Genomic DNA, 24,163 nt, shown 5'->3' with positions numbered 1-24,163 from the left:
TTGATGAGTATTGGTAATATGTGTTGGATATGCTATATTGGTCATACCTATAGTCTGTGTTTGATTGTGTTTGATTTTCTATGAAAATGAATTGATATAAGAAGAAACAGAATTAATGCCTATTTGGTCTCTTTGCCATCTGCCAACAGATGGCAAAGAGCCTGCAGCCTTTGTCGTCTGCCAGCAGATGGTAAAGAGTCGTGCCCTTTGCCGTCCGCCACTGACGGCAAAGGCCTCTTTGCCGTCCGCTGCAAAAAACAGACGGCAAAGAAGGCCTTTGCCGACCCTGTCTTTGCCGCCGCTGTTTGCCGTCCGTGGCGGACGGCAAAGGCCTTTGCCGTCCGCCATCCTAGTCTTTGCCGTCCGCCATGGCTGATGGCAAAGTACCAGATTCCTGTAGTGAAAATGTATTTTCATAATATACCTATTTGGTTTCACAAACATTGATATACTTTTGCACAAAGCCAAACATTGAGATAGTTTGATCCTCCTACAAAGTTGGAAGTACACTCTTTAAAGGATGGAGGGAGTATGCTGGAGTGTCAGTTTGACATATTATTCAGTTTGTTTGTTCACGAGATCTTAATTCGTACTTTTCTATGTATATAATATTAGAATTGGTATCATTATGAATATCAATATGAAAAGACCAAAGAGTCAATCCAACATATCTTGGTCATTAAGTTATATCAATCGAACGACCTCTATTGCTCCAATGTTGAGCAATAAACATTTTTAGCGTCCAATTAGTATCATCCCTCTCACGATGGAGTGTCATAGGAGAGTATCATGCAGTGCGAATTAGGCATTTAGATAACATGGAATATTATTAAACGAAGAAACACATGCTTGTCGTATGGTATTGGGACATAGTATGATAGTATCTAATCCAAGAAATCATTAATTTCGTTGATCATATGCATTCATCACTCTATGGATCCTACAAAATAATAAGCGAAATTGTCTAAAATACAACTCTTAAGATATTATGGATTGAGGAGGTACAAACTATATAGCAATATGTCGTTAGTGATGACTACACTACAATGACACTGCAAAAGAAGTTAGGGAGGTTGACTTTTGAACGACAATTACATCATCCTGGATGAGATTGTCGACCTGGAGTGCTCCTACATGCATGTATCTATCCCACAATATTCATTACACCTTCTACTTTATAAAACTTTACAATATATTTATTGTATCATGTTCTTACAAATACTTAACACATTCTCTATCTATAAAATGAGTGTAAAGAAGTAAAAAAAATACAAGCGATTTCGCGGTAGGAACCTAGTAGGATGAGAAGACAAAGACGGACGCGTCCCTGCTATCCTGGAAAAGGTGCCAACCTTTGCTCTAGTCGACAACATATGAGCTCCCCTAGCTATTCACCATTTGTCTAAGAAGGATTGTGTGTGAAACATACTGGCCTAGCTTGAAGATTCACTTCAGCAAATGATCAGCTTTAAGTTGATAAATACATGATGATCATTAGAAGATGTTAGAGTGTTTGTAACGTCTAAGTTGGTATTGTTCAAATGCTGATCAATAAAGGATAAATGTTGCAAAAGTGAACCACATCATGTAGACACATAATAGTACTATGCCAGTGATGTACTTTGTGTACCAACATCTCTTTTGAGCGAAATGCTGATAGCCACGCCTTATTATCGCCATCATGTCACAATGATGACCAATTGGAGATGCCTCATTAATTCTTGCCATGAGTTCACTCTAGGAACTGAAAATGATAGGTGTTGTCGAGCAGTGAAAATCAGATCATTACGGATCTACGATAATAACGGCATTATTAGACCCTTGTTCAAGCCCCTGGATCAGGTAACAACCCCGTGTGAAGCTTGTGTATGGGGTTATAGGGAGTGATACAGTACAAAAATGGTGACTTGGCGCATTGGGGGGTGGGCAATTTAATGAATATAAGGTTCCTGTCTGACCCTAATCATGATGAAGACATAGATGAGGATGATCTTCTATGGGCACCTTTTATCCCTTTATGTAGGGGTAATTAGGCAGCGGACATAGCATTTCCCGAACCAAGGTTTCTTAAGGTTGATGCTCAATGATGTGCTAGCCATTTGTGACATACCCTATCCAACCTACTTGGGGTTGTGTAGGTCCATCGGTTCAGCGTTTTTTGGAGCTTTGCAGCTATGTTAACGATAGTGGTAGATGGTTGTGGTGGGAATTGAATACAAGTAGCAATATGAAATCCGATGGATGGATTAGTTGTCGATGTATTGGGAGGCTTCTTGGTGTGATGGATACATACTGTCTGAGGTGCACACACCAGGAGTGACCGTCATTGGATAGGTCTGGCAGTGATGATAGCAGTCTCCACTTAATGCCTTTGTCGGTGACGAACTGTGATTAATTTCTGATATTAAGAATACAATATTCATACTTGTTGTTGTGAAGTATTTGATTTTGAATGGAAAATCTCCTAGGCATGGGGTTACATTTTCTTGAACTTTTTTGGTCATTGCCATGGATTTGATGGTACAATTTATGTCTACACCATCAAATAGTAAATTATATAGGTATATTCTTAATGATGGATCTATTGATTGTAATTTAGTGTTGTAGAGTATAATTTTCTATAAATTTGATCAAACTTGAAGAACATTGACTTGGGAGGAAACGAGAACTTCTTACATTTTTACCAAATGAAGTGCCCTACAATTTTTTTTTGAAATCCGTACTTAATCCAAATAATGAGAATGTAACAACGGAACGGAATTTTTGATTTTCTTGGATATTATACAGGATAAATGATCCTTCGTAAAAATTCCATTCTTTGTTTGAAATTAATTATCCATAAGAAATTGATTCAATATTATTAATAGTTCCAAGTTAAATTAGATATATTGTGATATCTAGAGTATTCAAAATGTGATGTAAATCTTTTTATTAATCTTAAATACCATATTAGATTTTTAGTAGTGATTTTGTTATTTTTGGACTTCACTCAATTTTCAAATAACTAGATCTCCATTTGCATTTTTCAGTAATAGGGAAGTTGGATTGTTGCCCTTGGTTGGCAGAACATTTTTCATGATGGTGCATCTCCATCATAGAAAAATGGATCTTCTTTCATTTTGTATGCATGTGGTACTATCTCTAGTGTTTAGACATTGAGCTTAAGTATCTATTCGTATATGGTACTGCTTCAGTTCTGATTTGTGATGAGCACTATTCATGTTATTAAGATATGCAATCTGTTGCATTAAAGGATTGATTGGAAATGAAATGAAACATCCTCCTATATTCTCAATAGAAAAGGGAAAGGGTGCACCCTTCTATAAACATGGCTTTATAAAAGATATTTAATACCTTTTCATTGGAAAAAATATATAATATTTACCTCCAATTCAAATATATTAAAGAAACTATCATCACAAATGGCACGGTGCTACTTTAAGTAGTAAAATAAAGGTTGTACTTGTCTAAACAAATGAAGCCTATGATGTCATCCTATGAGCATACAAGCTTACCTGGCCAAACATGTGCCCATTCGTATTTCCAACATTCTCGAGTAGGTGGATCATATGACATATGGACGGTCTGTTCATTGGTTCTTTCTCCAAGCATATTTTCGCTATTTCGATGCATTTAGTTACTTGTTGGTCCTTTAGTGGCGTATGGCTCACTAATTTAGCCCACCTATGCCTCCACCTCCGAAGTACCTGCATTTCATAAATTTTAGAGAGGAGAGTCTAGAATGAATAAATTATAAAAAAACATCCATCGTTTTGTAGCAAAACTACTCAACAAATTGTTCCATACAACTATTATTGTAAAATATTGATGCAAATACACTTCTCTGGTTTGTGACGTATAACTTTATTCAAGAATCCATGACTAGCTGGTGAAAGAACATGCGGTGCCCCCATGTTTGGTTTTGGTAATTGATGACAATCTCTATGGACTAATGGTTGTATTGAGTTGTATTTGATGGATTTGTCCATAGTCTTTTCTTGAAGTCCATGTGTTGGTTTCAAGGAGTTTTTGAGTTGACCAAGGTGCTATTAAGGAATTATCCAAAGATTGGTCATGCGAGTGTTGAGCTTATTGCAAGCATGTCTTGAAGAAGAAGGTTGTGTGATCATTCATGTTTACCTTCAAGACATCATCCAAATGAAGAGAGTTGCAAAGATTCAAGGTTGATCATGACTAAGTCAAGAGTGAATCAAGTTGATCAACTCACAAAGCGTAGAAGATGTACCGAGAGGGATCAAGTGATCCCATGGTATGGTAAGCATTGTCCATTACACTTTATGTACTAACCCATGGTCTATGTGAGAGTTGTATGTGGGGTTAGGTACGTATCCATGGGCTTGCGTCAAGAGGAAGATATCATACAACCCATGGAAAGGATGACATCAAGTGGTGATCGTCATCAAGATTGCCGTGTGCAAGTTCAAGTGGAGCATCACGAAGAGATCAAATGCTTGAATCTTGCCATCCATTGTGGTGTCAATGGACTTGTGAAGATGTGCCGAAGAGTGGCTCACCCATAGTGAACTATGGGGGAGCAATCATCTAGTCTTCATCAAGCTAACGCAATCAAGAAAGGTGGTCCAACTTGAGGGAGTCAAGATCGTCTTCATCTAGCTCAAGCGGACCATGTGCAAGGCAAAGGTTTTCCCTTGATAGGTTTTCTATTTTACCGGTCTTGTGGTGGTAGTTGGGAGACCGAGTTATAGGATCGTTTGTCGTACTATCAAGGGGGGCTCTCAAGTTGGTAGCTTGATCGTATCGTTAGTAGAGAGCTCAAACCATTCCATCCTCGCATCATGTTTCTTGGTTCTTGTTTGGTTATCTTTGTGAGTCTCAGAGCTTATGGTCATCTTGATGACAAGCTTGAGTTCATCGAAAACGGAGTTCGCATGCGTCTTCTATGATGTTTTCGGTGTTGGAGGTTTTACCGGTCTTATCCGATGAAGGGTTCTCACCATTTTCTTATGGGACTTTTCTCATTTGCTTATTCTTGATATTTCTATCAATATTGTGTTAGCCCATGTTGTTAGCTTTCCAACAAACTTGGTTTCGTTGAATTCGGAGTCCGTTTGCAAAAGTTGTGGTTGTTTTGGTAAAGGCTGCAGCGGTACTACCGCAACTAGAGCGGATGTAATTTTTTACTACCGCTCCAGAGCGGTACTACCGCTGCTCCTGAGCGGTAGTACCGCTCCAGAGCAGTACTACCGTGGCTCCTAAGCGGTAGTACCGCCCCGGACCAAAATCTCGTGTTTTCTCTCTCGTTTGGGCTGTTTTGACCATGCTAAGCGGTAGTACCGCTCCTCCAAGCGGTAGTACCGCTTGTGCACGACGTGAGCACATAACGGTTGGATTCGGGAGGTCCTATAAAAGGGGGTCTTCTTCCCCAATTAACCTAATCCTTTTGAGCTCGTGTTCTTCCCCCATTGTTGACCTTCTTCGAGCTTGCTAACTCTCAATCCCTCCATGGATTCTTGCTAGTTTTTGAGGGAAAAGAGAGAGGAGATCTAGATCCACATTTCCACCAATCACTTTCTCCTCTATGTGAGGGGAACCCCTTGGATCTTGATCTTGGAGTTCTTGGTGTTCTCCTTCTTGTTCTTCCTCTCATTTTCCTCCCTAGCATTAGTTGCTTCGGTGGGATTTGAGAGAGAAGGACTTGGGCACTCCGTGTGCCCTTGCCATTGCATTTGGTGCATCGGTTTGAGTTCTCCACGGTGATACGTGGAAGTGAAGTTTGAGAAGCTTATTACTCTTGGGTGCTTGGTGCCCTTGAGCTTGTTCCTCTTGGGTGCTTGGGTGCCCTAGACGGTTGGTGGTGTTCGGAGCTCAATCATTGTGGTGTAAAGCTCCGGGCAAGCATCGGGGTCTCCAATTAGGTTGTGGAGATCGCCCCGAGCATCTTGACGGGTTCCGGTGACCGCCCCCAAGGGTTGCCAAAGTGTACGGGTTCGGTGACCGCCCCCAAGGGTTGCCATTTGTACGGGTTCGGTGACCGTCCTCAAGGGTCCCTTAGTGGAATCACGGCATCTTGCATTGTGCGAGGGCGTGAGGAGATTACGGTGGCCCTAGTGGCTTCTTGGGGAGCATTGTGCCTCCACACCGCTCCAAACGGAGATTAGCATCCGCAAGGGTGTGAACTTCGGGATACATCGTCGTCTCTGCGTGCCTCGGTTATCTCTTACCCGAGCCCTTTACTTATGCACTTTACTTTGTGATAGCCATATTGTTCTTTGTCATATATCTTGCTATCACATAGTTGCTTATCTTGCTTAGCATAAGTTGTTGGTGCACATAGGTGAGCCTAGTTGTTTTAGGTTTTGTGCTTGACAAATTAACCGTTAGGTTTATTCCGCATTTGTTCAAGCCTAAACCGTAATTATTTTAAAGCGCCTATTCCCCCCCCCTCTAGGCGACATCCTCGATCTTTCAATTGGTACCATAGCCTCGTCTCTCTTAATTAGGCTTTACCGCCTAGAGAGTAAAGATGTCGACTAGAGGATTAGGATTCTCTGACACTCTTAGTTTCGGTGGCACAAATTTTGATGTTTGGGTAATTCGCATGCTTAATCTCTTTAGGGTCATGGACCCAAATTTAGAGCGAATTGTAGATATGGGTTTTCCTACTCCAAAGGATCCCCAAAGATTATCTTTAGAGGATGAGAAAAACTCTTATCTCAATGCTCAAGCTTCTAATGTGCTTTTTGATGCTTTGAGCAATGTAGTTATATTTCAACTCATGCCGTTCCGGGATGCTCATGAGTTATGGACAAAGCTTCAAGATAAATATGGTGTGTCCAATATTTGTGGGGATGATTGTTCTCCCTCCACCTCCGGTCGTATAGTCTTCTCAACTTCTTCTACTTCACCTACATGTGGTTTGCCACAAGGAAATGGTATGGTGAGTAGTGTTGGTCATTGCAATGATGATAGTATGCTTACTGTGGATGATCCTTCATCACTATATTATTGCAATGCTCCTTCTTTGGTCTTTAACACTTCGAGCACTCCAAATGTTTCACATGCTTCTGTTGATATTCCTTGCATATCATGTAGAAATTGCTTGACTAAATCGCATGATGATATGCTTGCTATGTCTTGTTGCCATGATAAAAATGCATCTATTTCCTCGAATTATTGTGCTAACAATGTAGAGGAAACCGAACACTCCATGGAACAAGATGTGGTGTTTAATGGTGCCTCAAGGGATCCTACATCATCATCTATTGCTTTTTGCCTTATGGCTAAGGCATCAAAGGTATCTCCTACTTTGTACCCCAATATTTCTCTTGATGATGATGTTGATGCTAATGATGATGAGGATAATGATGAAGAGAATGATAATGTTGCCTCCTTAAAAACTAAGGGGGAGATGATTTTTAAAGCTCTTCATAAAAATAAAATTGCTCGTTCCAACTTCATGGAAATTATGTCCATTGCCATTGAGGGCAAGAAATATATTGAGGAGTTGGAATCTCATCTGAGGAGCATGAGGTCACCATTGAGAAAATGGAAGCTCATGGGCGTGATTACGCAAATGAGATCGCGGAGCTATCTCAAGCTCTTGAACATGAACAAACCACCAAGGAATCTCTTGAGGAGACTTTTGCTCGAGAATTGTCTAGAGTGAAGGAATCTACTGATAGAGCTCTTGAGGTGGACAATGTTTTTGAAACTAAAAATGCTAAGCTTGAAGTTGCTCATGCTAGACTCCTTGAGGATTTTGAGCACCTCGAAAATGGCTCAAGGGTCATCAAGGGTGAGCTCATCAAACTCACCGAGTCTCATGCTCAACTTGAAGCTTCTTATTTAAAAGAGCTTGCCAAGTTGCCTTCTCCTCTTGTTGTTAATGATGATGCTTGTGCTACTAATTCTATTACTTGTGAAGCATCCATTTTGAAGGAGAATGTTGAGCTACGGGCTCAACTTGAGGTGCTATCTTGCAATTATGGGAAATTGGAAGAAAGTCATGAAAATCTCTCAAGCTCTCATGATGATCTTCTAGTATCCCATAGTGTGCTAAAGATAGCTCATGAGGCCATGATTGCTAAGGTAACATCTAGTGAGCCTCATGTGGATACTAGCACTACTTCTAGTCAAAATAGTATATTGCCATGTGCTAGTCCTTGTAATTCATCTACTCACAATGTTGGTACATCTTGTGATGAATTGCTTTCCTTGCCTTGTTGCTCTAACGATGAAGCTTATACTTCCTCTAGTACTTGTGTTGAGACTAACCATGTAGAGGAAATCAAAGAGCTCAAGGCCCAAGTCACTTCTTTGAAGAAAGACTTCGAAAAGTGTCATGAAGGGAAGGCCACACTCAACAATATCTTGAGTGTGCAAAAATACCCCAATGACAAAGGTGGACTTGGATTCAACTCCAACAAGAAGAATAAGTCCAATTTGAACAAGAAGAAGGGCCAAGAACAAGTCAAGAATTCGGCCAAGATTGTTTGCTTCAAGTGCAAAGTCGAAGGGCATCATGTTAGATCTTGCTCATTGAAGAAGAAGGCCATTAGTGTCAAGCAACAAGGGAAGAGGGCACAAGTTCAATCTCATGCTCAACATCAAGTTGAAGAAAGGCCTCTTCCCAAGAAGACTCAAGTTAATGCTTCTCAAATTGAGAAATCAAGTGAGAAGAAAGTGAAGAGTAGACGTTGCTACTTATGTCGTGAGAAAGGTCACGTCGCTTCTTCATGCACTAGTGGTAACTTATCCAACCCAATTATTATTGATGATATCTATTCTCTTGGTAAGGATAAGGTTGGCAATGTGTTTGCCAAGTTTGTTGGTACTCAAAGTGGTGTCAAGCAAAGAACCATTTGGGTAGCCAAACCTATTGTGACTAACCTCTTAGGACCCAACTTGGTTGGGGACCAACAAGCCCAAACTTGATCAATAGGTGTTGTTGGAGGTCATTGGAGACTTGGCTACATTATGAAGAATTAAGGGGACTTCATCTTTCTTGTTGTCTCAAGCCAAGTCAATTGGGTTGTCAAGTTTCTATCTTATATCCAATGTGCCTCCTTGCGGTAACTTGTACTTAAATTGTTTACATTGAAAGTTACTTGCCCCTTTGCATGTTTTGGTTTTGTTCCTTGCATGTGTTTGTATATGATGTGTCTCCAAATTGCCTTTGTGTATGTTGGTTTGCACATCATGTACTTGTGTGTCGTTCGTTGAGCCTTAGTGCATCTTTTTTATTTCTTAGTTGGCTCTTGTGAGAGATTAATGGAATATCCATTATGGGGGAGTGGTGTGCTTTGTGCACCTCACAATCCTATAAATGTGTGCACATGAGTAATACCATCTAGTATTGATATTTCAAGATTATCTAGTCGCTAGGTGGTATATCTCTCATGAGAAATTCAAATTCTAAAAATTCCATTGATTATCTCATGTTGGATCATCTTATTGCCTCTTGTTAAGTTTTCTTCATTGGTATCACATTATGGGGGAGTAATATGCTATGTGCATATTACAAGCCTAGAAAATGTGTACATTTGAGATATTGTCACCTATAATTGATATTGTAAATTATCTTGTTCCTAGGTGGCATGTTAGCTCTACAAGTTGCAATTTGCTTTTTGTTTGGAGTGAAGATGATGTCGGATATCCTTGCTATCTACCACCGGGAATTATTTCCAAATACTTCTTATCTTTTGACAATTGGTAATCACTTCTGTGTGGTAGAATTTAATTTATCATCTTTACATTGGCTTTTGTTTTTATTTGCCTTTTCTCTTGCCAAGGTTTGTGTCAACTCCCCTTGTCTTCCATACCACTTGTGGATCTTGTTAATTTCTTGTTCTTGTCTAGTGTTTTCTAGATATAGTGAAAGTGGTGATCCCACCTTGTGCAATTTGTATTCAAAAGGAAATTCTTTATAATGCACAACTCGTGGGGGAGCTATCCCATTTTCTTTAGAACAATCTTCTTGTGATCCTTATCAAGTGTGTGTTGGTGGAAGGCAAGCTGTTTTCTTTTGGTACCTTGTGCCATCATGAAACTTTGTTGGGAGCTTCGTTTGTTTGGAACCATCCTCTCTTTGGGAGTTTGACATCTTTAATTTAGTGTGTATCAATGGATATCTCATTCCTTCTTGTATCTTTAATGATATCTTCCAAGTGATGATTTCTCCATTTGGTATCCTTTTCACTTGGCATTTCTTTGTCTTTTGGTATCGGTTCTTGAAAGTTTTGAGCATGCATATTTACTTCATGTATTCTATTTGGCATGCTTTCTTTCGTTGACTCAATATATAGGGGAAACTCCACCTATTCTCAATTTGGATGAGATGTGCATGAAATTCATTTTCATATCTATATGCACATATTTATGTGGAGTTTGTCCTATGTATTGGTGTTTCTAACTATTTGGTCCCGATGAGTTTGGGTACTTTTTAGTTTGTGTTGTTCTTCTAGGAACATTTGTAGATGCATTGGATGCTCGGCTCACTCACAAGGAAGGTGTTGTCACCATGTGCATATTGGAGTCAAGCAAGGATGATCAATGAACTACTATCTACCTTCAATTGGTATCTACTACATCCTTCCAATGATATCTCGGTAACAAGTATCTATTCATGCTTTCTCCTCTTGCATTCAACCTTGTGTAGGTTGCATCTTGGCATGATATTCATTTCATATCTTGTGATACTTGTTTCCTTTCTCAAAGCATCCCAACGATGATCTCTTGTTGCTAGTTGTGATGCCTTTGATGGATGTGTGTTTGGACTTCATTTATATACAATAAGACCATATCTAGCCAAGTGCTATGCTTTCAAGCAAATATCTTATTGGTATATTTATGACTTCCTTGTGGATATCTTGTTCCTTCGTGTTGTAACTATTTCGGGTGTACATCCTTCTTTGTAGATATATATATCATCATGATTTCATCTACATAGAACCTTATACACTTGAGAGAAATTACATCTCTAGTTGATATCTTTTCTTTCACGTCCACCTTGTCTTTCTTATGTTATTTCTTTGGTGGCTCCGTGAAAGCTTTTGCCTTGAGTGCGTGTCCTCTATCGTTGCATCTTGTTGCACTCTTGTGTGGTGAAGATTATTTTCCTCTTGCTTATCTTTACGAGGTTTTTACCATCTTAATTGGTATCCCTCGTCTTGATGAGCCTCCCCTCGTCTATCTTCACCACGGGTTGTCACAAGCATAGGTTCTCTTTTGCTTATTAGTAAGCTTGTGAACCCATTTGCTAGTTGTGTGTGGGAATGATAGGCCTTGCACCGTGTGCCTCATTCTTTCAAGACTATGTTGGTGCTTAATGCTCATCCTAATCTTAGTCTTCTCAAGTGCTTCGCCATGACTCACACACATCATTTTGGTTGAGCCTATTCTTAAGTTGCCTCTTTTACATGTTGCTCAACCATGTGCTTGTTGCAAGCGCTAGGCTTTGTTTCCTATATGCTCACTTGCACTGGATGTGAGTTTCTATTGATCTTGGGGGAGCTATGATCCTATTTTGTGCACTTTGTACTCAAATACAAAAATTCTTATGTGTGCACAAATCATGGGGAGCTTCTCTAGTTTCTTTAGAACACTCCTTTGCGCTTTTCATAATATCTTTATTCTTGTGGCATGTAGGATCATTGGTCTAGTTGGTTCAATTGATATCCGTTGATTGCTTGCTTCAATTGGTATCTTCTGATTGCTTGTGTCTCTCTTTGTTATGTCTTTGCGGCATATCTTTTTGTTGCAATCTTTGGGCATCAATATAGTTTGTCTTCCTCCAAGTATTGGCAGTTGGGTATGTGTATTGCATTCCACTCTCTTGTTGAGAAATACACAATTTATGGAGGACCACAATTTATATTGGCCTTCTTAGATTTTTGCCCATTTTGGCAATCGATGCCAATGGGGGAGAAGTTTCAGAGAGTTTTGTGGAAAAGTTTAGAGAGTTATCTCTTCTTGCTTTGTTTTTGTTCGTTAGCATTTGCATCTCATTTGCATGCACTATTAGTTGTTGCATTGCATGGTGATGCATAATTCCTTATATAAACTCTCTTGAAAGTGATTGTCATCAATTACCAAAATGGGGGAGATTGAAAGAACATGCGGTGCCCCCATGTTTGGTTTTGGTAATTGATGACAATCTCTATGGACTAATGGTTGTATTGAGTTGTATTTGAAGGATTTGTCCATACTCTTTTCTTGAAGTCCATGTGTTGGTTTCAAGGAGTTTTTGAGTTGACCAAGGTGCTATTAAGGAATTATCCAAAGATTGGTCATGCGAGTGTTAAGCTTATTGCAAGCATGTCTTGAAGAACAAGGTTGTGTGATCATTCATGTTTACCTTCAAGACATCATCCAAATGAAGAGAGTTGCAAAGATTCAAGGTTGATCATGACTAAGTCAAGAGTGAATCAAGTTGATCAACTCACAAAGCGTAGAAGATGTACCGAGAGGGATCAAGTGATCCCATGGTATGGTAAGCATTGTCCATTACACTTTATGTACTAACCCATGGTCTATGTGAGAGTTGTATGTGGGGTTAGGTACGTATCCATGGGCTTGCGTCAAGAGGAAGATATCATACAACCCATGGAAAGGATGACATCAAGTGGTGATCGTCATCAAGATTGCCGTGTGCAAGTTCAAGTGGAGCATCACGAAGAGATCAAGTGCTTGAATCTTGCCATCCATTGTGGTGTCAATGGACTTGTGAAGATGTGCCGACGAGTGGCTCACCCATAGTGAACTATGGGGGAGGAATCATCTAGTCTTCATCAAGCCAACGCAATCAAGAAAGGTGGTCCAACTTGAGGGAGTCAAGATCGTCTTCATCTAGCTCAAGTGGACCATGTGCAAGGCAAAGGTTTTCCCTTGATAGGTTTTCTATTTTACCGGTCTTGTGGTGGTAGTTGGGAGACCGAGTTATAGGATCGTTTGCCGTACTATCAAGGGGGGCTCTCAAGTTGGTAGCTTGATCGTATCGTTAGTAGAGAGCTCAAACCATTGCATCCTTGCATCATGTTTCTTGGTTATTGTTTGGTTATCTTTGTGAGTCTTAGATCTTATGGTCATCTTGATGACAAGCTTGAGTTCATCGAAAACGGAGTTCGCATGCGTCTTCTATGATGTTTTCGGTGTTGGAGGTTTTACCGGTCTTATCCGATGAAGGGTTCTCACCATTTTCTTATGGGACTTTTATCATTTGCTTATTCTTGATATTTCTATCAATACTGTGTTAGCCCATGTCGTTAGCTATCCAACAAACTTGGTTTCGTTGAATTCGGAGTCCGTTTGCAAAAGTTGTGGTTGTTTTGGTAAAGGCTGCAGCGGTACTACCGCGACTAGAGCGGATGTAATTTTTTACTACCGCTCCAGAGCGGTACTACCGCTGCTCCTGAGCGGTAGTACCGCTCCAGAGCAGTACTACCGTGGCTCCTAAGCGGTAGTACCGCCCCGGACCAAAATCTCGTGTTTTCTCTCTCGTTTGGGCTGTTTTGACCATGCTAAACGGTAGTACTGCTCCTCCAAGCGGTAGTACCGCTTGTGCACGACGTGAGCACATAACGGTTGGATTCGGGAGGTCCTATAAAAGGGGTTCTTCTTCCCCAATTAACCTAATCCTTTTGAGCTCATGTTCTTCCCCCATTGTTGACCTTCTTCGAGCTTGCTAACTCTCAATCCCTCCATGGATTCTTGCTAGTTTTTGAGGGAAAAGAGAGAGGAGATCTAGATCCACATTTCCACCAATCACTTTCTCCTCTATGTGAGGGGAACCCCTTGGATCTTGATCTTGGAGTTCTTGGTGTTCTCCTTCTTGTTCTTCCTCTCATTTTCCTCCCTAGCATTAGTTTCTTCGGTGGGATTTGAGAGAGAAGGACTTGGGCACTCCGTGTGCCCTTGCCATTGCATTTGGTGCATCGGTTTGAGTTCTCCACGGTGATACGTGGAAGTGAAGTTTGAGAAGCTTATTACTCTTGGGTGCTTGGTGCCCTTGAGCTTGTTCCTCTTGGGTGCTTGGGCGCCCTAGACGGTTGGTGGTGTTCGGAGCTCAATCATTGTGGTGTAAAGCTCCGGGCAAGCGTCGGGGTCTCCAATTAGGTTGTGGAGATCGCCCCGAGCATCTTGACGGGTTCCGGTGACCGCCCCCAAGGGTTGCCAAAGTGTACGGGTTCGGTGACCGCCCCCAAGGGTTGCCATTTGTACGGGTTCGGTGACCGCCCTCAAGGGTCCCTTAGTGGAATCACGGCATCTTGCATTGTGCGAGGGCGTGAGGAGATTACGGTGGCCCTAGTGGCTTCTTGGGGAGCATTGTGCCTCCACACCGCTCCAAACGGAGATTAGCATCCGCAAGGGTGTGAACTTCGGGATACATCGTCGTCTCCGCGTGCCTCGGTTATCTCTTACCCGAGCCCTTTACTTATGCACTTTACTTTGTGATAGCCATATTGTTCTTTGTCATATATCTTGCTATCACATAGTTGCTTATATTGCTTAGCATAAGTTGTTGGTTCACATAGGTGAGCCTAGTTGTTTTAGGTTTTGTGCTTGACAAATTAACCGTTAGGTTTATTCCGCATTTGTTCAAGCCTAAACCGTAATTATTTTAAAGCGCCTATTCCCCCCCCTCTAGGCGACATCCTCGATCTTTCAGCTGGTCATACTTGATATCGTTTCATGAGAAGATTGAAGAAATTCTCAATTATCTCGCTAAACTGGTACATGGTTATAAGCCTGGTTGGTGATCTCAGACAATGTTTTTGATATAGTTGTGTACTTGAGCAAAGTTGTAGTAAACTTCCCAAAATAAAGCATGCTTTTTGGCATCGGAATAAAATGGATACTGTTGTACGGCCATGCACATCAAGATGGCCTTTCCCCTTTAGTTAGCATGTTCGTTGGAATATGAACATGTTAATATTGCATGTGGTATGAGCACTTTGTTGTGTTCAACAAACTTTGTAACAAGTAGGGATGTGTGCACTCCAAATTTCTGCTCTATATAAATATAGTTTTAGATGGCCGTGTCAATTATTTGACAACTAGTTTTTGTGCTTCTGCTTCATATTTGTCTACTTGTGTTCCTTATGCATCTACCGGGCGACCAAAAATATAGTTTCCACAATATATAGGTGTAGTTTTGAAGGAGAGAAAATCTAGTGCAAACCATGTGCATATGCAAGGTATTTAGCGCATGGAAGCTATATGTTGTTATAAGTCCAAGTATTTAGGTATCTCACTTGGGGATAATGATAGTCAAATTCTACTTCTATTAACAAACTTAATGGTGAAGAGTTAGATAGAGAAATTTCTATTCTAAAAAACCTTCATCTTTGACGCCCATTGAGGATGACGGTCCCAATGGTTTCTTAGTATCCTCCCTGCAAGGTTATTATGATGACTAAGAATGCTACATTCACAGAATATTGCATGGTTTTTACGAAGTGTTTGTGACTTGGGAGGTGCTAATTGGATTAAGCAAGAGGGAGGGGCCCCACCCCCTAAAATTCAGGGGGCTTGAAGAGAATTAGAAGGACTGGCCTGTAATCCCCCCATAATATGCCCATTTGTCTATCATTTTTATTTCCACCCTAGGTGGCAATTTTAGATGCTCGGGCTAGACCTTCTGACAACAAAACAACCAAACTGGAGGTGTCTATTAACAAGATGTGAAAGAGGTCAAAATGATAGTATGGCATTTCTAGGATATGTTGCGACACACACGTATGTTTCCAAAAAAAGTTTGGACGGTGAGAGGCATTTTCTAGAACACTAGAGATCTTGTGGATCGGGCTAAAAATCATATTTTATCAGGAATTTATGTAGACAAAAATTTAGACACCATTGCCTTAATGGAGACGGGTAAGTCTAATGTTGCCGCCCCTTTTTTGAGAGGACCAACTTAAAAATTACATTGCTAATTTATATAAACTTAGTTTTAGTTCCCCGATCTCCGAATATGTCCACCCTGATGAGAATGTCCTATGGGACATCCCTTGGATATAAATAGGAGAGAATCCTATCCTATAGCAAACCCATTTTCCAACAAAGAAGTTTGGGATACTATTTCGCATATGGAACAAGATAAGGCGTCCACTATCACAGGTTCTTGCCAGTCATAAAAGGGTTAAGCCTATGTTTTCTGAATTATGCCATGGCCATTAAAATTTAGCAGTTTTGTCCCATTTGTCTTCTGGCCGTCCATTTCAAAATATTAACCAAAGTGGTAGCTAATCTTGTGACGGTGTTTCTCACAAAGTGGTAAGATTGACACAGACGTTGCTCATGCCGGAGCAACATATCTTGGAGGGGGGTTTTGTCTTACATGAACAATCCGAGTAGTATTCACAAAAACTTGATCGAGTTATCTTCACTGTGGGTTTTGAGAAAGTCCTACGACAGAGTTAATGGCCATTCTGGCAAAAAATATGTGTGGGAAAGGCTCAACAAAATAATTTGTGTCAATGGATTGACTCATTTATTACGTGTGCAGGGAGGTGGGGCGTTGGCGTAAAGGCAATAATACTAGTTACAAAGGGTTTGCGGCCCTTGTTGGATGGGCCAAGGAGGTAGTTCATGTTTCCGTCTTAACTTCTTGTATTATCGATGGTGGGGTTTTGGTTTTTCAACGTGACAATGACACCATTATATTCATGGAACATGACATCGAGAAAGAAAACATGAAACTTGCTCTCAGTTTATTTGAGTACCCTTCCGTAAAAATAACTTCCATAAGAGTAAACTCTTCTGCTTTGGAAAAGCGAAAGAAGGTAATCATTACAAATAAATTTTTGGTTGTAGAATGGCTCTTTCCCCATTCTTTCCTCGGCATTCTAACGCAATGACACCATTAAAGAATGGAAATTTATTGACGATCGTTGTGAGAATAAGCTTTGTTGTCGGGTTGGGAAGCTTATGTCATATGGAGCAAGGCTCACAATAATCATATTGTTCTCCCGAGCTTATCAATGTTGTTGTTATCCTTCTGTGAAATATCTAAAAGGGTACAAAAAGATTGGATTATTGATCTAGATCAATGTAATGAACATAAGTGTAAATACGACTAATGAGGCGGATGTCATATGTCATCGTAAGGACCAAGGAGGTCTGGGGGTGGAGGATCTTGAGATTGAAAGTAAGTTTATGGACTGACAGTAATTGCTTAGGAATAAATATCCACATTCTAAACACTCTTTGAGGTTGAGGCCAAACCAACTGACTCATCCTTCTGGAAATGTATCATGGGAGTCAAGAATGATTTTTTTCTCAAAGGGACGTTTGGGGTAGGGAACGACCTAACTACTAGGTTCTGGGAGGATGCATGGCTGGGAGATACACTACTAGCCACGTGGTATAATATTGTGCAACGGAAAGATGTATGTGTTGCCACGTGATGTGGTAGCGGCCGTTGAACGCTACATGCTTTTCCGGCTATCACTTCTTCGTGAAAAATGGACATGCTAGCGAAATCTTGTTCAAAGGATGATGATGGTCAACCTTTAGGATGAGGGTGACACTTTCCGTTGGAAGTTGACTATGTCATTCATCCTCATAATCAAATCCATGTACATGTCCCTCATTAATGCGGGCCAACTTTTCCACCACAATATATTTGGAAAATAAAAGCTCTGTTGAATGTAAAAATCTTCATGTGGTATTTAAATCAGAAGGTTATTAAAAAATCTAAAAAAATAAAATTTTGCTAGGATGCATTACTAACAGGCTAAGTTTGACGCCGATATTTGGCATGCCAATTGTTGGCAAATTTAAAAATTAGCTAGCAATTGGTTGGCCAGCAATTGGATCTTTCCAACCTCTGAAAAGCTTCCAATTTTTAGAAACTTCTGATTTTGCCAAATGTTGGCATCAAACCAACTAGGCTTTATCCATATAGCTTTTAATCTAAATGAAGTGATGACGAGTAAGATTCAACATCTATTTCTTCATTGCCACTTGCGAAGATACTGTGGCGCTCTGTCCATATAGCTTCCAATCTATATCTCCGCCCACTAGTACAAATATGTTCAGAAACTGTTTAGATGGGGTGCATCCTAAGATCAATTCTCGAATCAATGTGAAAATTTGTTTTTTTATTTGGCCACTTGCAACATTCGTAACTATGGTATTTTTAACAGAATGAAATATCCATTTTTTTTGTTATATTCAAGGCCATTAGTTGGATCCATATATGTGGTAGTCAAGAAGTGTACAGTGGTGCTATCTTAGGAGTGACATATAGATAAATGTTGAGTTGGAGGAGAGATAAACAAGAAGAAAAGACTTGCCTTATCTTATTTAAGAGATGATCTCCTAGCATGGTATCTACCACCATATAGTTAGATATATCTAGTTATGTTGCATTAAGATAAGGTTGCTTATCAACATTGCACCGAAAGACAAAGAAGAATTAAAGTACTTGCGAACCAATGTGGTTGGATGGTTAGGGGGACAACACATATCGGGTCTGTCTAGGACACATCTAGATGTGGCATAGGCCGATGTCCACTCTGTTTGTGGTCTATTTCTCTTTGTCTTATATTTTTGTTTCTTGTTGCTGCATTATATATTTGTGGGAGCTTAGATGTGACATCCTTAAAAACATCTAGATGTGAATTAGACAAACTGATATCCTAGCCCACTAGGGTTCAAGTGTTGGCGCTCGCATTTTCCTGGATTTATTTCAGGATTTCCGGTGATGCGTGTTCAGTGGGAGGAGGCGTTGCCGTCGACTACGAGGTGCCAGCTCAGTCTTTCGGATGTGCTCATAGGGGTAGGCTCTGCGCATGTGCATTCATAGAGGTGAGTGTATGCATATATACATGATTGCTTGCATCTGTACTATGTTAAGAAAAATTAAAGTACTCAACTGCTCCCCGCCCTCCTCATCGTGAGCCTCCCCTTGCGATCGGGCCATTACTTCGCAAGGAGGATGAGTAGGCGCCCACGATCTTTGGGTGCAACCGATTGTGGATGGCCACTCTAGATTTATTCAGCCAATTAGTTGGTGGCCTACTAATACGACTTGTGGTGCATTAGGTTTATTTCCTATTTTTTTATTTGCCCTTTGGACCGCCATATATGTCTCTTTTCCTATTAAATTATTTTGTAATTTGAAATGCTGAACATTGAGGTAATGAGTAAAAAGTTGCGTGCATCACTCGATGGAGAGACCAAGGGCTTCACCCTCTTTTTAGAAAAAATGAAATAAATTTCATTTCTTGTGACAGGACTAAGAAATAGAATTGGGACTTGATGGGTGTTACGTGGAAAAGAACCAAATAGTAATTCGTGCAATGGAACAAATTACTCTGCTTGATTTCTGAGTGCATAGTCTCATTGATTTCCCATATTTGTCTAGCTTTTAGATATTTCGGACAACAAGTGCGCACTATCCCTGTTGACATATGTAGTGGTTATTTTGTTCCCCTAGCACATCATTTAGTAATTAAAACTGGGAGCAGTTACATCAATTGTTGACATAAATCTTTGTTTGTCTTAGGCGACATAGCTTAATATTTTCATTCAGTGTATGACAGAACTTAGATTTTTCATTGAGAATATTGCCATAGATCAAGTAAGAGTACCTAAGAAAAAGAGTAGAATGAAAAGACACAACTTGGTGATAGTTCTACAAATGAATCAAGTACACAGTAAGATAAAATCACTTACACTATTTATATGAGGGACGCCCTTGTGTCCAGTTATCAGTTCTATGATTAGCACACCCAAGCTAAACATGTCACATTTTGTTGACATTACCCTGTCATTCTTGTATTCTGGAGTGCTATACCATCTGCATAAAATACAATAGGTTGATCCATTAATTATGGCATGAACCAAGATAATGTAAGATTATAATTGTCAGAACAATAATTGATACCCATGATGCATAGCCTACCCTGACGTGAAAAGGTCACCCGCCGTGTGTGTGTTCTTATCCCATCTTGATAGATCAAAATCTGTGATTTTGGGGACCATGTAACTATCTAACATTATGTTGGAAGGTTTAAGATCCATGTGAATAATATGCAATTTTTCATGAAGATATTGCAAACCCTTGCAAATACCCATAAGTCGTAACGCGCATTCCATTCAAGTCCCCTAAGTTCATCTGTATAAAAGAAGGAAAAAACAAAGAGGTGTAAGGAGAACGAAATCCAAAATCAGTTGAGTTATTCATGGAAAACGGCATATGGAATGATTTGTGAACTGCGGCATGAAGACTAGAATTAGAGTACAAGAAGAGTTGTATATATATTCGGATGCAGCACTGCCATACCAGTGATAAGTTTATCAAGGCTTCCATTGCTTATATACTCGAAACATAGTAATCTTTCTTTTTTCTTGACGACATGAATTTCTTCCGATTCTCTTATCACTCCATCTTGTGTATTGGAACAGAAGCCAAGAAACCGGACTACATTTTGATGCACAATAGGAGTTTTCAACAGCACGCCAACCTGTCGATTGAATAGTTTGTCGTCGACTGTATGGATAGTCATGGGTATCCTCTTTACAGCAACAATGCATCCATTTGGGAGGACACCCTGTTCAATTTCACTTTGCTTGTTCAACATTCAAATTATGTAGAGCCCTATCACAATAAATTGTCTAGACGTCTACTAATAATAGCCAAATAACTCATCTAGTACTATGCCACCCGGCGCTAATGGCATGGCAACATACCAGACACAAAGTTTGAAATCTTTAATATATCCCCCCTTTTCTTATTTTTGTGGTATATAGTATGGCCGGATCTAATGACGACTACATTCATGCATCGTTACCTCCCGGGAGGCATCACACAGTTGGGGATCTTCTCGTAGTCTTGATGTTGTCTATGGTGGTGGTAGTTGTCGATTTTGTGCTGCAGCGGGTTGCTGCCTCTCCTTGACCTTTACAGGTCCTTCTTCTCTTGGTTGTGTTATTAATCCTATGGACATCTTTTGGTTATGTTATCAATGCTCAAACAGTGAACATCGATTTTGTTTCTTTCAGTGACAGCTCCTCGGAAGTTATTTTTGCTGAAATTTGCAAGAAGCGCGAAAAATTGATAAGGTTTGATGTCTCAAATTTTCAGATTTCTTGGATTTGGTTTGATCACGTTTTTTCCCATTTTTAAAAAACTTGGGTGTAGTACACCCGAGAGTAGAACATCCACTCTCCTGGATAACGGAAAGTAGCCACTACTCTCGGGTGTACTACACCGAATTTACAAAAACCTTAAAAAAAACATGTTCAAACAAACTCCAAAAAATCTGAATATTTGAGACATGAAACCTTATCAAGTGTTCGAGCTTCTTACAAATTTTCAGCTAAAAATAACATCCGAGGAGCTCCGACTAAGAAAAAAACAAAATCAATGCTCAAACAGTGCACAAAACTTTGAACATCGATTTTGATTTTTTCAGTGACAGCTCCTCAGATATTATTTTGGCTGAAAATTTGCAAGAAGCTCGAACACTTCATGAGGATTGATGTATCAAATTTACAGATTTTTTGGATTTAATTCGATCATGTTTTTTTTCATTTTTTGCGAACTCGGGTGTCGTACACCCAAGAGTAGAACATCCACTCTCCTCTGGATACCGTGTTATTCAGAGACTTGGTGTAATTGGTATGAACTTCGTATTAATATAGGACTTGAGATCTATGGACCCCCCGCGCCCCACACACACGCCTCCTCAAAATGGGATTGGAGAGAATTAGAGGGGATTTTGAGGCATATTGACTTGTAGGGGATTCAATCCCTTCCAAATCCACCTCAATCGAACAAGCCCTAAAGGATATTTTTACTGACTTGAAACGAGATGGTACGAACAAGCATACAAATGACATGTGATCTATGGATGGAACCTAATTTTCTGTTGAAAACAGTCTTACCTCATAAACTTCACCAAATCCACCAGCACCGATTTTTTCTCTCGAGAGAGAAATTTTGCGTGATGCTTCGTAAAAGATCTAACGGCAGATCAGTTGCGGCCTGTCCTGGATCATCAAGCATACGCTCCAGGACCCGGCTATTGTATTCCATGCCTTGCGTATGTCCAGTCCAGGATTGTTGTCAACTCCTGCGTTGAGCAGGTTGCAAAAAAAAAGTAGGTATAGTAAGATGTGGTATATACTATCGGAGAAATGGGAAAACATGCTTGTAAACCTGAGACAATAAATCCGTTTCTTACCCTTTAAAGGCTAACTGAACTCCTACCTTGACTGGAATTCTATTGAACTGAATCTGACCCAAAACAAAGTTGCACCGGATTGAAGTGGGACCAATTATTCGAAAGAAATTTTCCGTAAACACACTAATTTACCCCCAATTTAAAGGCTTCCTGCTTTGGGAATAACTCATCTGACAGCGAGTCCTCCCAATTAACCAAAAGAGAACGTATCAATATTTGTACGTAAAACCAGGAGGCTACCCGCATCAATATGAATTTTGCGTCAATTCGCACTAACCTGCAGTAGGGCCTTCAGGAGGTGAGGGGATAGCCAGAATAGAATGAAGGCCAAAACCAAGAGGGTATAAGAAGGAACGACGAGGCGTGTCAGCGTAGCAGCTTAGAAATTTGCAGGAAATTGCATGCATATAGCCCCTCTTACACGTCTTCTACGTAGAGTATCCAATAAACAAGTTGATTCTGACGCAAGTGGAAATCTTCCGCCCACGCATCTTCTAAACAATAGGAGTAAGAAAAAAGAATTGGGCACCCCAAACTTCTCATGTATCTCTCCAAAAATCACGCTCTGGCCCCCGCGTCGCTCATCCCGGGCGACACGGGCGGCGGCGGCGTTGCCCCGCCTAACTCCCTCTCCTCCCGTCGTTCCCTCCGCCGTCGCCGGAGGACGCCGCCGGCATGCGGCTGACGGCGGCGGCGGGGCCCCTGCTTATGACTGTTCTTTAGGGACTACGAAGACCTGGAGAGATCGAATCGATTCTAGACGTGCATGTATTGCTTGGCAACAAATCAATCAACCTGTGTGCTTGGTTGAGGGCTTGCTTTGCAAGTACTTGTGACTTCTCACCGACGGCGGCGGCTTTGGGCGGTGCTCTGTGGCCGTTGGTGGCTGTCCGGATGACAGGACAAGCGCCTCATGCGCTGCTCGCGTCCAGATCTGGCTGGCAGACGAGGCGCCATGGCGGCGGCCGTTGCCCAGGGGCCAGATTCGAGTTTCAAGACGCCGATCGGTGCTGCCGGCTGGCCCCTCCGGGTCATGAAGATGGCATTCTGGATGAGATGCGGCGCCCATCATCAGTGTGGCTGCTACGTTTAGATCCGATGCATCGCTGTTTGCTGGGCCCACGCTGACGATTGGTCATCTCGTCCCGGCAGCGACCTTGATGTGGATTGCGGTGTCGATACATCTTCGCGAGGTTTTCTCACTTCAATTTCGGTGGTTGACTTCGACGGTGAGATGCAAACTAAGGATGATGACTTGACGCAGAGGGATGGTGGTGCAGCGGTGCCGATTACACATCGCATGTAGCTGTTGAGATCGGGAAAATGTGATGGCGGCAACACATGAGTGACTTGATGGTGGTGCTACTCAAGCACCGGGTCTCGAGTTCCGGAGTGAAAACCTAGGTGACCCGAGTTGGTTATGCCTAGCAATGGCGATATTTTTATGTTGTTACCTTGTTGAAGGCATTGCTCGGATATGCTCGGACTGATTTTTCAGCGTGAAAACCTCGATTCTGACTATAAGTGGCTGAATCCGGTGACGGCGGCGACTGAGCGTCGTTCCCTTTCTGAAGGCGTTGCTGTTGAAGAATCCCGTCATTCGCGCGGTGCCATGACATAGTTGGTGCGGATATGGTCATTGTTGTAGTTTGCCTATTATGGATTTGGTCGCTCAGATTTTTTTCTTCATCGTCTACGCATGGCTTTGGTTTTATATGACTTTGCTATTTGTTGACGTGATGTTGTGTGCGTGCGTTAGTGTTGGCTGTGTGCATCCTAGCTATGCAGAGGCCGGGTGTGCTCATTATGTTTGTATCCTCTTGATGCCTCATTTTGAGCTAATAAAATACACTCTTTGTCGAAAAAAACTTCTCATGTATGCTTCCTTGACCTTCATAACAGTAATAATAATAAAAAATCCACTAGTGGGGTAGATGAGAAAATGGAAGTAGGAGTAGGTTCCGACTTTGACACATGAAATCCCTAAC

General features: G+C 41.0%; 1 long non-coding RNA gene across 2 annotated transcripts in view; it reads right to left on the bottom strand.

Moving 5' to 3' along the window:
- Positions 1–22,351, bottom strand: part of LOC119282621 — a 29,387-nt gene extending 7,036 nt beyond the window's left edge. The window contains exons 1-6 of one of the 2 annotated variants that reach the window (XR_005138804.1): positions 22,176–22,351; positions 21,877–22,064; positions 20,273–20,540; positions 19,892–20,104; positions 19,663–19,786; positions 3,516–3,707 (exon numbers count right to left, since the gene is read on the bottom strand). This is a non-coding gene — a long non-coding RNA (uncharacterized LOC119282621). The remainder of the gene's footprint in view (positions 1–3,515; positions 3,708–19,662; positions 19,787–19,891; positions 20,105–20,272; positions 20,541–21,876; positions 22,065–22,175) is intronic. The other variant, XR_005138805.1, reaches the window with a different exon arrangement.
- Between the last annotated feature and the right edge of the window lie 1,812 nt (positions 22,352–24,163).

Source organism: Triticum dicoccoides, chromosome 3B (genome assembly GCF_002162155.2).
Source record: "Triticum dicoccoides isolate Atlit2015 ecotype Zavitan chromosome 3B, WEW_v2.0, whole genome shotgun sequence".
Taxonomy (NCBI): domain Eukaryota; kingdom Viridiplantae; phylum Streptophyta; class Magnoliopsida; order Poales; family Poaceae; genus Triticum; species Triticum dicoccoides.
Note: the sequence above shows the minus strand (reverse complement) of the source record. Positions and strands in the feature narration are given on the sequence as shown.